At 45.3% G+C, this 13,261-nt stretch overlaps 1 protein-coding gene across 3 annotated transcripts in view; it reads left to right on the top strand.

The window, feature by feature from the left end:
• RNF180 (ring finger protein 180) overlaps positions 1 to 13,261 on the top strand; it is a 77,020-nt gene that overhangs the window by 51,564 nt on the left and 12,195 nt on the right. The gene's annotated exons all lie outside the window — the stretch shown is intronic.

Genomic DNA, 13,261 nt, shown 5'->3' with positions numbered 1-13,261 from the left:
ATTATAGTGGTGCTAGAGATGAGCATGCTTATCACATGGATGATCCAGAATCCATTATAGTGTTGTCAGAGATGAGCATACTTATCACATGGAAAATCCTGGATCCACTATAGTGGTGCTAGAGATGAGCATGCTTATCACATGGATGATCCAGGATCCATTATAGTGGTGCTAGAGATGAGCATGCTTATCACATGGAAAATCCAGGATCCATTATAGTGGTGCTATAGATGAGCATGCTTATCACATGGATGATCCAGGATCCATTATAGTGTTGCCAGAGATGAGCATACTTATCACATGGATGATCCTGGATCCAATATAGAGGTGCTAGAGATGAGCATGCTTATCACTTGAATGATCCAGGATCCACTATAGTGGTGCTAGAGATGAGCATGCTTATCACATGGAAAATCCTGGATCCACTATAGTGGTGCTAGAGATGAGCATGCTTATCACATGGAAACACCAGGATCCACTATAGTGGTGCTAGAGATGAGCATGCTTATCACATGGATGATCCTGGATCCACTATAGAGGTGCTAGAGATGAGCATGCTTATCACTTGGATGATCCAGGATCCACTATAGTGGTGCTAGAGATGAGCATGCTTATCACATGGATGATCCTGAATCCACTATAGTGGTGCTAGAGATGACCATGCTTATCACATGGAAAATCCTGGATCCACTATAGTGGTGCTAGAGATGAGCATGCTTATCACATGGAAAATCCTGGATCCACTATAGTGGTGCTAGAGATGAGCATGCTTATCACACGGAAAATCCTGGATCCACTATAGTGGTGCTAGAGATGAGCATGCTTATCACATGGATGATCCAGGATCCACTATAGTGGTGCTAGAGATGAGCATGCTTATCACATGGATGATCCAGGATCCATTATAGTGGTGCTAGAGATGAGCATGCTTATCACATGGAAAATCCAGGATCCATTATAGTGGTGCTAGAGATGAGCATGCTTATCACATGGATGATCCAGGATCCATTATAGTGTTGCCAGAGTTGAGCATGCTTATCACATGGATGATCCAGGATCCATTATAGTGGTGCTAGAGATGAGCATGCTTATCACATGGAAAATCCTGGATCCACTATAGTGGTGCTAGAGATGAGCATGCTTATCACATGGATGATCCAGGATCCATTATAGTGGTGCTAGAGATGACCATGCTTATCACATGGAAAATCCTGGATCCACTATAGTGGTGCTAGAGATGAGCATGCTTATCACATGGATGATCCAGGATCCATTATAGTGGTGCTAGAGATGAGCATGCTTATCACATGGATGATCCTGGATCCACTATAGAGGTGCTAGAGATGAGCATGCTTATCACTTGAATGATCCAGGATCCACTATAGTGGTGCTAGAGATGAGCATGCTTATCACATGGAAAATCCAGGATCCACTATAATGGTGCTAGAGATGAGCATGCTTATCACATGGATGATCCAGGATCCACTATAGTGGTGCTAAAGATGAGCATACTTATCACATGGATGATCCTGAATCCACTATAGTGGTGCTAGAGATGACCATGCTTATCACATGGAAACACCAGGATCCACTATAGTGGTGCTAGAGATGAGCATGCTTATCACATGGAAAATCCAGGATCCACTATAGTGGTGCTAGAGATGAGCATGCTTATCACATGGATGATCCAGGATCCACTATAGTGGTGCTAGAGATGAGCATACTTATCACATGGATGATCCTGAATCCACTATAGTGGTGCTAGAGATGACCATGCTTATCACATGGAAACACCAGGATCCACTATAGTGGTGCTAGAGATAAGCATGCTTATCACATGGAAACACCAGGATCCACTATAGTGGTGCTAGAGATGAGCATGCTTATCACATGGAAAATCCTGGATCCACTATAGTGGTGCTAGAGATGAGCATGCTTATCACATGGAAAATCCTGGATCCACTATAGTGGTGCTAGAGATGAGCATGCTTATCACATGGAAAATCCTGGATCCACTATAGTGGTGCTAGAGATGAGCATGCTTATCACATGGAAAATCCTGGATCCACTATAGTGGTGCTAGAGATGAGCATGCTTATCACATGGAAAATCCTGGATCCACTATAGTGGTGCTAGAGATGACCATGCTTATCACATGGATGATCCAGGATCAACTATAGTGGTGCTAGAGATGAGCATGCTTATCACATGGATGATCCAGGATCCATTATAGTGGTGCTAGAGATGAGCATGCTTATCACATGGAAAATCCAGGATCCATTATAGTGGTGCTAGAGATGAGCATGCTTATCACATGGATGATCCAGGATCCATTATAGTGTTGCCAGAAATGAGCATACTTATCACATGGAAAATCCTGGATCCACTATAGTGGTGCTAGAGATGAGCATGCTTATCACATGGATGATCCAGGATCCATTATAGTGGTGCTAGAGATGACCATGCTTATCACATGGAAAATCCTGGATCCACTATAGTGGTGCTAGAGATGAGCATGCTTATCACATGGATGATCCAGGATCCATTATAGTGGTGCTAGAGATGAGCATGCTTATCACATGGATGATCCTGGATCCACTATAGAGGTGCTAGAGATGAGCATGCTTATCACTTGGATGATCCAGGATCCACTATAGTGGTGCTAGAGATGAGCATGCTTATCACATGGAAAATCCAGGATCCACTATAGTGGTGCTAGAGATGAGCATACTTATCACATGGATGATCCTGAATCCACTATAGTGGTGCTAGAGATGACCATGCTTATCACATGGAAACACCAGGATCCACTATAGTGGTGCTAGAGATGAGCATGCTTATCACATGGAATATCCTGGATCCACTATAGTGGTGCTAGAGATGAGCATGCTTATCACATGGAAAATCCTGGATCCACTATAGTGGTGCTAGAGATGAGCATGCTTATCACATGGAAAATCCTGGATCCACTATAGTGGTGCTAGAGATGAGCATGCTTATCACATGGAAAATCCTGGATCCACTATAGTGGTGCTAGAGATGAGCATGCTTATCACATGGAAAATCCTGGATCCACTAAAGTGGTGCTAGAGATGAGCATGCTTATCACATGGATGATCCAGAATCCACTATAGTGGTGCTAGAGATGAGCATGCTTATCACATGGATGATCCAGGATCCATTATAGTGGTGCTAGAGATGAGCATGCTTATCACATGGAAAATCCAGGATCCATTATAGTGGTGCTAGAGATGAGCATGCTTATCACATGGATGATCCAGGATCCACTATAGTGGTGCTTGAGATGAGCATGCTTATCACATGGATGATCCAGGATCCATTATAGTAGTGCTAGAGATGAGCATGCTTATCACATGGATGATCCAGGATCCATTATAGTGGTGCTAGAGATGAGCATGCTTATCACATGGAAAATCCTGGATCCACTATAGTGGTGCTAGAGATGAGCATGCTTATCACATGGAAAATCCAGGATCCACTATAGTGGTGCTAGAGATGAGCATACTTATCACATGGATGATCCTGGATCCACTATAGTGGTGCTAGAGATGAGCATGATTATCACATGGAAACACCAGGATCCATTATAGTGGTGCTAGAGATGAGCATGCTTATCACATGGAAAATCCTGGATCCACTATAGTGGTGCTAGAGATGAGCATGCTTATCACATGGAAAATCCTGGATCCACTATAGTGGTGCTAGAGATGAGCATGCTTATCACATGGAAAATCCTGGATCCACTAAAGTGGTGCTAGAGATGAGCATGCTTATCACATGGATGATCCAGGATCCACTATAGTGGTGCTAGAGATGAGCATGCTTATCACATGGAAAATCCAGGATCCATTATAGTGGTGCTAAAGATGAGCATGCTTATCACATGGATGATCCAGGATCCACTATAGTGGTGCTTGAGATGAGCATGCTTATCACATGGATGATCCAGGATCCATTATAGTAGTGCTAGAGATGAGCATGCTTATCACATGGAAAATCCTGGATCCACTATAGTGGTGCTAGAGATGAGCATGCTTATCACATGGATGATCCAGGATCCACTATAGTGGTGCTAGAGATGAGCATGCTTATCACATGGATGATCCAGGATCCATTATAGTGGTGCTAGAGATGAGCATGCTTATCACATGGAAAATCCTGGATCCACTATAGTGGTGCTAGAGATGAGCATACTTATCACATGGATGATCCTGGATCCACTATAGTGGTGCTAGAGATGAGCATGCTTATCACATGGATGATCCTGGATCCACTATAGTGGTGCTAGAGATGAGCATGCTTATCACATGGATGATCCTGGATCCACTATAGTGGTGCTAGAGATGAGCATGCTTATCACATGGAAAATCCTGGATCCACTATATTGGTGCTAGAGATGAGCATGCTTATCACATGGAAAATCCTGGATCCACTATAGTGGTGCTAGAGATGAGCATGCTTATCACATGGATGATCCAGGATCCACTATAGTGGTGCTAGAGATGAGCATGCTTATCACATGGATGATCCAGGATCCATTATAGTGGTGCTAGAGATGAGCATGCTTATCACATGGAAAATCCTGGATCCACTATAGTGGTGCTAGAGATGAGCATGCTTATCACATGGATGATCCAGGATCCACTATAGTGGTGCTAGAGATGAGCATGCTTATCACATGGAAAATCCTGGATCCATTATAGTGGTGCTAGAGACAGGGCCGGTGCTAGGGTGTCCGGCGCCCTCCTGCAAACCATACATTTTGTGCCCTTTCACAGTGCCATTGCATACAGATAGTGGTAGATGCTCAATTAGTTCAGTAGCATTTCCCAGGTGCATGAGGGAGGGGTTAAATACTGGGTAAGTAACACAAGACATTTTTTCCCTCAGCACACTGAGCAATGCTAGTAACCAATCTAGAACACTACATGATAATAGAATTCAGAGATATTGTCATTGCAACAAGCTGCAGCCTGATTGTGGGAGTGTATGCAACATGCGATCCTATGGAGGATCTCGGGTGCATGTACATGTATGCATACACCATCTCAGTGCTGTGTCCGCAAAATGCTGCAGGCACTAAAGGTGCCCATACAAGCTGCGAGAATCGCATGCATTATGGGCTAGATCGCATTGCACGGCATGCATGCAATCTGTGTGCGATGCGATCCGAAAGCATTGCAGCGTGTATGGCCACCTATAGGCACATAACCCAGCCCATTATTTAATAAGTGTCTAAATTAATATAAAAACATCTAGAATTATTAAAAAAATTGTTATAAACATGTATAATAAAAGACTTACTGTTCTTTTGCTGTTTAACTCTTGTGCAGTCCCTCCTCTTCTACCTGGGTAGGCAGGATGCTGAGGATGCCATTACACCCCTCTCGTGACTGAGGGGGAAAGGACGGGAGAGAAGGAGGAGATGGAAGAAGAGGGGAGGAGATAGAGGGGGTGGAGTATTGAGGACTGGCACTGGCATAGCACACTGAGAAGAGGGAAGGAAGGGGAGGCGGCGCTGCTTCCTGTTCATCATTTGATTGAGAGCTGACAGGCGCAGGGAGCAATGGGTAGGGGGCAGATCTGAACATGACATGTCATCCAGGCATTCACAGACAGCGCTACATGCCTCAGCGCAATTGTCCGTGAGGAAGAGGGGGCAGGTCGCAGGAGGAGGACAGTGTGTGCGCGGTGCAGAGAGCAGCTCTTTATACTGCCGCCCGCTGTCAGACAGGTGCTGCGGGCGGCGTTCAGGAGGCAGTGACAGTGAGGGCTGAGGCAGGTTTAGCAGAGCAGGGAGGGAGAAAGCGCCTTTTCAGCATGGCGCCTCCCTGCTTTGCAGGAGCTGCTGAGTGGGTAGCGCCGGCCCTGGCTAGAGATGAGCATGCTTATCACATGGAAAATCCTGGATCCACTATAGTGGTGCTAGAGATGAGCATGCTTATCACATGGATGATCCAGGATCCATTATAGTGGTGCTAGAGATGAGCATGCTTATCACATGGATGATCCAGGATCCACTATAGTGGTGCTAGAGATGAGCATGCTTATCACATGGAAAATCCAGGATCCATTATAGTGGTGCTAGAGATGAGCATGCTTATCACATGGATGATCCAGGATCCACTATAGTGGTGCTAGAGATGAGCATGCTTATCACATGGATGATCCAGGATCCACTATAGTGGTGCTAGAGATGAGCATGCTTATCACATGGATGATCCTGGATCCACTATAGTGGTGCTAGAGATGAGCATGCTTATCACATGGATGATAAAGGATCCATTATAGTAGTGCTAGAGATGAGCATGCTTATCACATGGATGATCCTGGATCCACTATAGTGGTGCTAGAGATGAGCATGCTTATCACATGGATGATAAAGGATCAAGCATGATCTCTGTGTCTTTGCTATGGACAATGGGTTAATGCAGTATGACTATTAGCTATTGTTCTGAGTGCCTGAAGGTACATGGAATGTGGATTGTGTTTACAATCAGAGTGATCGGTGTAAGGGATTTGTCATATGGGCATTGGGTGGCTATGTATTGGAGGAGGTGACCTCGTACAGTTTCCCATTTGCTCTAATCTCAGAGTAGTGTATGATGAGTGTATTATCTATTTACTTATTTCACTTCAGTACGGCTCTGGAGCTTGGTGCTGGAATGTTGGCGAGTGGCAGCGGAATGATGGCCAGCAGCCAGTGAAGATATCAGAATGGATGTCACTCTTAGCAGCTCACTTCCTCTCCATAGCATTGCAGTGTTTACTGGCAACTCCAGTATCCAAGCTTCATGCTCTGACAGTCTCTGGATAACAAATAATGGAGGTCATTTTGCAGTAGCACACTCTACTGCGGACAAGGACAACTCAACGAATGAAACAAATTCACATATATATTTTAATATGCAGGAGGGAGACTGAAAACTGTAGCTAAACTGTCACTTGAAGCCTCAGGAAAAGCTCATTATTACAAGAGCATTATGTGAAAAATACATAGATGGGCGTTTCAGGCATATTACACTAGTCAATCACAGACATAAACAGCACCTAGTGATTAGCATGACAAAAGCCTCATACACACTAATTATATCGGCGGTGTCGCTGGGCAAATGGTTGCATATCGTTCAGTGACATCACCAGGTCCCCCATGGACATGAAGCCACTGATATTATAGATAGATTGAGCTGCATGCACAGATGAAGGGGTGCCGTATGACTGCCTGACAGTTGGGATTCCAACGGTCAGTACTCTGACCGCGGAATCACGGCTGTTTTAAATACCGACAACAGGGATCCCAACTGACAGGGGCTATTCTCCCTTGAACTTGTGGGGAGCAAAGTGAGCCACCAAGCCCGCAAGGGGATTTTTTGCGCTCTCCCTCCTGTCGGAGCACCGGCAGTCTGGATTACGATGTCGGGATACTGACCGACAGGATCCCGATTGTTGGACCGCCATACCACACCCCAAATGAATAGGGCGAATTCAATAAAGATGTGCGGGATTCAATATTCAGCATACATGTTACACATTCTTTAAACGATAATGCTCAAAAGGGCCTTTTTAAGAGATAGCTTTTAAAAAATTGTGTCTATGGGGCTCTAACATGGCAGGTTATGCAGCATTGCTTGTTTTTGTAACCTGAGAACCCAATATTTTACGGGTGTGGTCAGGGCCGTAACTGGGGGGGGGGGGGGCTGGGGGGTCATGTGCACCAGGTGCTGGAGGGGGGGGCGCAATACTGTCACTGACTGTGCAGGGTACAAAAACGGTCACAGATTTTTTTTCTCATCTCCGCCGGGTTGCTCCTCCTTGTGATGCTGTGCGGGTGACGTCATGACGCATGCGCCGCCCACACGTACATCATAATAGGAGGAGGAGTCGAGGAAGACTAGAGCAAGCCGGCGCAGTAAAGTCAGCGCGTGGGAAGTTCTGTTCTTTCCCGCGCGCGGGAAGGCAGTGCGCAGGAGTCGGGCGAGACAGGAGGCAGCACTACACAGCTGCTGCCTGCCAGCGCGCCATCAGGCCTTCCCCATCGCCACATTCGAAGTCGGAGGCCGAGCGCAGACTGTGTGGAGGAGCAGCTGCAGCCCCTGGGCAGAGAGCCAGCAGTGACAGTGGCCGGGAATACATTGCGCCGCAGGACTAGCCAGTGCGCCATCAGGCCTCTCCCCGTCACCGCATTCGAGGTCGGAGGCCAGGCACAGACTGTGTGGAGGAGCAGCGGCAGCCCCTGAGCAGAGAGCCAGCAGTGACAGCGGCCGGGAATACAGCGTGCGCCCAGGACTAGCCAGCGCGCCATCAGGCCTCTCCCCGTCACCGCGCCCCAGCCACATTCGAGCAGGGCGCATTGATTGACTGCGCAGAGACTGGAGGAGCAGCCCTGGCTGAGCCAGCAAGTGACAGCAGCAGGTGCCAAAAGTCATTTCTCTGAAAACTAAGGTAATAAAATACACAGACAGCTGCACAGTATTGGGGACCAGGGGGAGAAATTGGGGTTCCGGGTTATATACTGAAATGAAATATATATTTATAAATTATCCCTCTAAGATTCACCCTCCTGACAATCAAAGTGGGTGGTCCTGACACAGAGGTGTGTCTTCCCTAATGGTTGGTTAATCCCCTCTGTGGAGGGTTGCCACACCTCTTAAGCTGTATTCCCTGGAGGGGCTAATCACACCCCAGCCTGACACCTCCTGCCTCATTGGCCAGTGTTTAATACTACCAACATCTCAAGGGAAAATGCCCCATACCTGTAAATAAATTCATGTTAGCTCAATTCGCTGGAATCACACCCATTTCTGCATCTCGAAGGCTATTACATAAGCCCCTTAGAGTCATTCAATAAACACAAACCTCAGTTCACTGAAATGGAACTTTGACAAGGATTAGTTCATCTAAACAAGTCTGTTTTATTGATTTGCATGGTTCGGATTAATACTTCTTGGAAGGAGTAGCTGAGGAAAATCTATAGCTTGGTTTGTAGTTGATTCTGCTCTCCTTTTTTTATTTGAGATAGTTGCACATTTATATCATGTTATACTCTCCACCAAATTCAGGATCTTGTCATTGGGGGAAATTTACTAAAGGAAATTTGTAAAAAATAGGTGTACAGGTTGAGTATCCCCTATCCGAAATGCTCGGGACCACGAGCATTCCGGATAGGGGAATATTGCGGTTTTTAGAATAAATTGTTTTAGCCATACTTACCTGTCCCCTGATGGTGTCCGGTGGTCCCTCGGCGTCCACGCAGTCCCCGGGCGTCCACAGCAGGCCTCCGGCATCTTCTCCAGGTCTCCAGCGGTCCCAGGAATGCATTGCGCGAGTGTGCGCGCGCACCGGTGACGTCACCGGCGCGCGCGCACACTCGCGCAATGCATTCCTGGGACCGCTGGAGACCCTGGAGAAGATGCCGGAGGCCTGCTGTGGACGCCCTGGGACTTGGTAAGTATAAAAAGAGGGTTAGGGAGGGTAAAAAAAAAAAATTTGAATGATTCCAAAAACCACGGTTTTTGGAATCATTCGGATAATAGATATACGGATACGGGATAATCAACCTGTATTTGTATCCAGAAATACACTTATTTTTGACATTTACTATCCCGAAAATACGGCAATTCATATTCGTATTGATAGCACATCAATACGAATTGCCATATTTTCAGGATAGTAAATGTAAAAGTGTATTTCTAGATACAAATACACCTATTTTTTTACAAATTTCCTTTAGTAAATTTCCCCCATTAAGTTTGAGCTCAAAAGTCTCCACATTAATATCCAGCAAATATCCAACAAACTGCCGTCAGTTTGTGGCACAAACTTCCCAGAAAATATCCCTGGTTGGAAATCAGGCAAGCTCTGGGATATACAAGAAATAAGTAAGGAATAAATAAATATAAATGTAAAATACAAGGGGTCAGATGCACTAAGCTTCAAAAGTGATAAAATGTAGAGTGATAAGCAACCAACTGATCAGCTCTGTCCGACATTTTTCAAACACAGCCTGTGACATGGCAGGTAGGAGCTGATTGGCTGGCTGTTTATCACTCTCCATTTCATCAAGTTTGTTCTCCCAGTTCAGCAAGGCTGGCTGGCTGGATCCCTAGGAGAACACATATCCCCTTACACAGGGAACTATTCCACTATTTGGAGATTAAACTGTGAAGTATATACTACTGAAATTGTTGCTGGATATGCCCCTAAACAAATTCTAGGAGGAATCCAACTGTATACTTAATCTATAGATTTTCTTCTAAGAAAAATAAAGCTGTACCCTATATATTTTTTTTTAAAAGGTTTCTACTGTGTCAAATACCTACCGAAAGATTCCGGGCCATTTCAGAGATATATATATATATATATCTGATTGTGATTTAATATGTCCTGACTTTGATGGGTATTAATTTTAAGTACAAGATCATAAACTCCTGATGAAGTCTCTTATCGAGACGAAACGCGTTGGGTACCGGTCACGGTTTTGAACAATAAAAATAAAAACTTTCTTCAAAATAACATGCTACGAAGTGTACTTATTTTATTAATATAATTTTATTATAATTTTTTTTTGTATGGACATTACAATTGGAGGGCGCTGAAGGCACTATTGTTGGTGTGTTTGAGGTATTTACAGTTCCAACTAGTAGGGGACTGAGTGTCAACAGCGACCAATAGCTTTTATATTTTAATAGCACAATTTTAGAGATTTTTGTGTTATATATATATGAGGTGGGTAGGTGCGGCACTCACCTTTCTCATTCAAGAAGAAAATGACGACAGGACCAAGTCGACGTGTCTTGTCAACGTTTCAGTGCTTTTATTTGTGCACTATCATCAGTATCCACCTGGATCTCTCTCTCTCTCTCTCTCTCTCTCTCTCTCTCTCTCTCTCTCTCTCTCTCTCTCTCTCTCTCTCTCTCTCTCTCTCTCTCTCTCTCTCTCCCTCCCTCTCTCTCCCTCTCTCTCCCTCTCTCTCTCTCTCTCTCTCTCTATATATATATATATATATATATATATATATATATATATATATAGATATATTCTGAAGTGGTGATTTTTATTAATGCTGGAACTCTCATCCAGATGTTTTCCCATTATAGAGTATACAAATCGCATATTTAATGAGATGCAAATTGGCAAAACGTTACTAAAATTGGCAAAAAAAATAGACCAGGTTCTGACAGGCGAATTTGACAGGACCATGCACAGATTAGTGAGATCCATATATAGGTTCAATGTTAAAATATGTGTAAAAGTTAAATAAAAAAAAAAACGGCGTGGGGTCCCCCTCCTGAGCATAACCAGCCCCGGCTTCAAAGAACCAGTCCTGGTTTCATAAAATCATGGGACAAACCTGTATTTTATAAAACCAGCACCAGGCTCAAGAGACGGTCCTGGTTTCCAAAATACGGGTGACAAAATGAGTAGGGGTCCCCCATATTTCAAGAACCAGCACCGGGCCCAACCAGCCAGTAGGGTAATGCCACAGCCGAGGGAGACTTTTATACAAGTCCCTCCTGCCAAAGCATTCACCCCCTGACCGGTCAGCATGGGCAGGGGTCCTGGGGAAGTGGGGACCCCCCAAAGAAGGGGTCCCCCCTCCAGTACTTACCTGCCCAGGTTGAAGCCCGGGGCTGTCCCCTATACCCCGGGGTGGTGGGCATCGGGCTGATAAATTGTGTAAAATGAGGCTAAAAATCGTATCCTATTAAATGTCACCCCCTGTTTCTCCGAATATTATTGCTTCTGGAGTGCTGTTCATTTGGATAGATCTGCAGTGTTTTTTGGGCACCGAGGCCAGCTGTCTTGAGTCCATGCAGACTGCCAGCTGATATATATATTATGTGAATAATAAAAAATGTTGGTATGCCAATGGGGGACATAAAGTATAAATGAGTTTCCCACTACTGAAGCTGTGGTTTTTGGATGGAGCATGGGCGCAGGATTCCTGGCACGTTTCCCCAGAGAGGGTTATCGGAGGCCCTGTATGTAGAGGTGCATATTGCAGAAATCCAGATTGGATTGGTTGATTCCAAATGTCCATACCAGAGCAGGGATGGAATGTTTTACTTTGTAACAGAACTGAACTGAAATATCGAGATAGCAGTGAAAAAATTATTGTCCTGGGCCACGAAAATGCTGGGCGTCCCCATGTGAATGCAGGTGGGCACCTGACTTCCAGGGGCAGATGTCAACCGCCCACCAAGTTCTCGGACCAGGACGCCACAAGTCTAAGTCAACCCAGACTGACTTAGATTTCCGAGGGGTGGCAGTTGTGAGACCCCCCAATCTAATAGAATAGACGCTGTGCGCATGCGCACAGTGTCTATTCTCATATGAAAATGAGGTCATGGCTAATTAGCATAAGCCGTGCCCTCATTTGCATACGCCCGCCCCCTTTTCGGGCGCTCGCGTGTCCCTATTTCTTCAGCAACAAAGTTGGGAGGTATGCACTACTGCTGTTTAACAAAGTTGGGAGGTATGCACTACTGCTGTTTAACAAGCCAACCAGAATGACCCCCGTTGTGCCCCCATTGTGCGATCTCGGCTGCGCCTGTTGGTACTCCCTCAAAACCCACTTCTTCCGACTAGCCTATCCCTCCTCCACCTAACCTCTTTTGCTCCTCCTATTCTGCCTACCCTAACTCTCCATCGGTTCCGACTTATCCTATTGTTTTTTGTTCGTCCACCCACCTCCTTTTAGTCTGTATACTCTTAAGAGTAGGGTCCTCCTTCCTCACGTACTCACCCTACCTCTTTACCTCACCAGCGCTCCTGCCCTGTTTCTTCTCTTCCTCAACTGCATCTTCAGTCTCCTCGACAATTTCGACACCTACTTCAGAACTGATGCTGATTTTAGCTCTCCAGCTATACCCCTATTTATGCTGTATTTTATCAACACACCCTGTACGTTACCCTGTAATTTGTTTTTTGTTTGCTATGTACGGCGCTGCAGACACTTTGTGGCGCCTTATAAATAAACGAACTACTACTACTACTACTACTAGTCGCGGCCGTGATATGTGCGCACAATCTCATCACACACTGGCTCTGACACTCATCGGAAAAGGAGTGGGATGGAAGAAGGATGAGCCTTTTCTGAGCAGACTCATCACAGATTCCTTTTAGAACTCCAGTAGACTCAGCTCATTATCTGTACGACAGATGTGTCAGGACTCACAGAGCATCAGTCACTACAGGCTGCTTGCAGAGAAGATCATGTTAGCAGCAATGTCTTAGATTC

The sequence above is a fragment of the Crinia signifera genome, chromosome 1 (genome assembly GCF_055691185.1).
Source record: "Crinia signifera chromosome 1, ASM5569118v1, whole genome shotgun sequence".
Lineage (NCBI taxonomy): Eukaryota > Metazoa > Chordata > Amphibia > Anura > Myobatrachidae > Crinia > Crinia signifera.
Note: the sequence above shows the minus strand (reverse complement) of the source record. Positions and strands in the feature narration are given on the sequence as shown.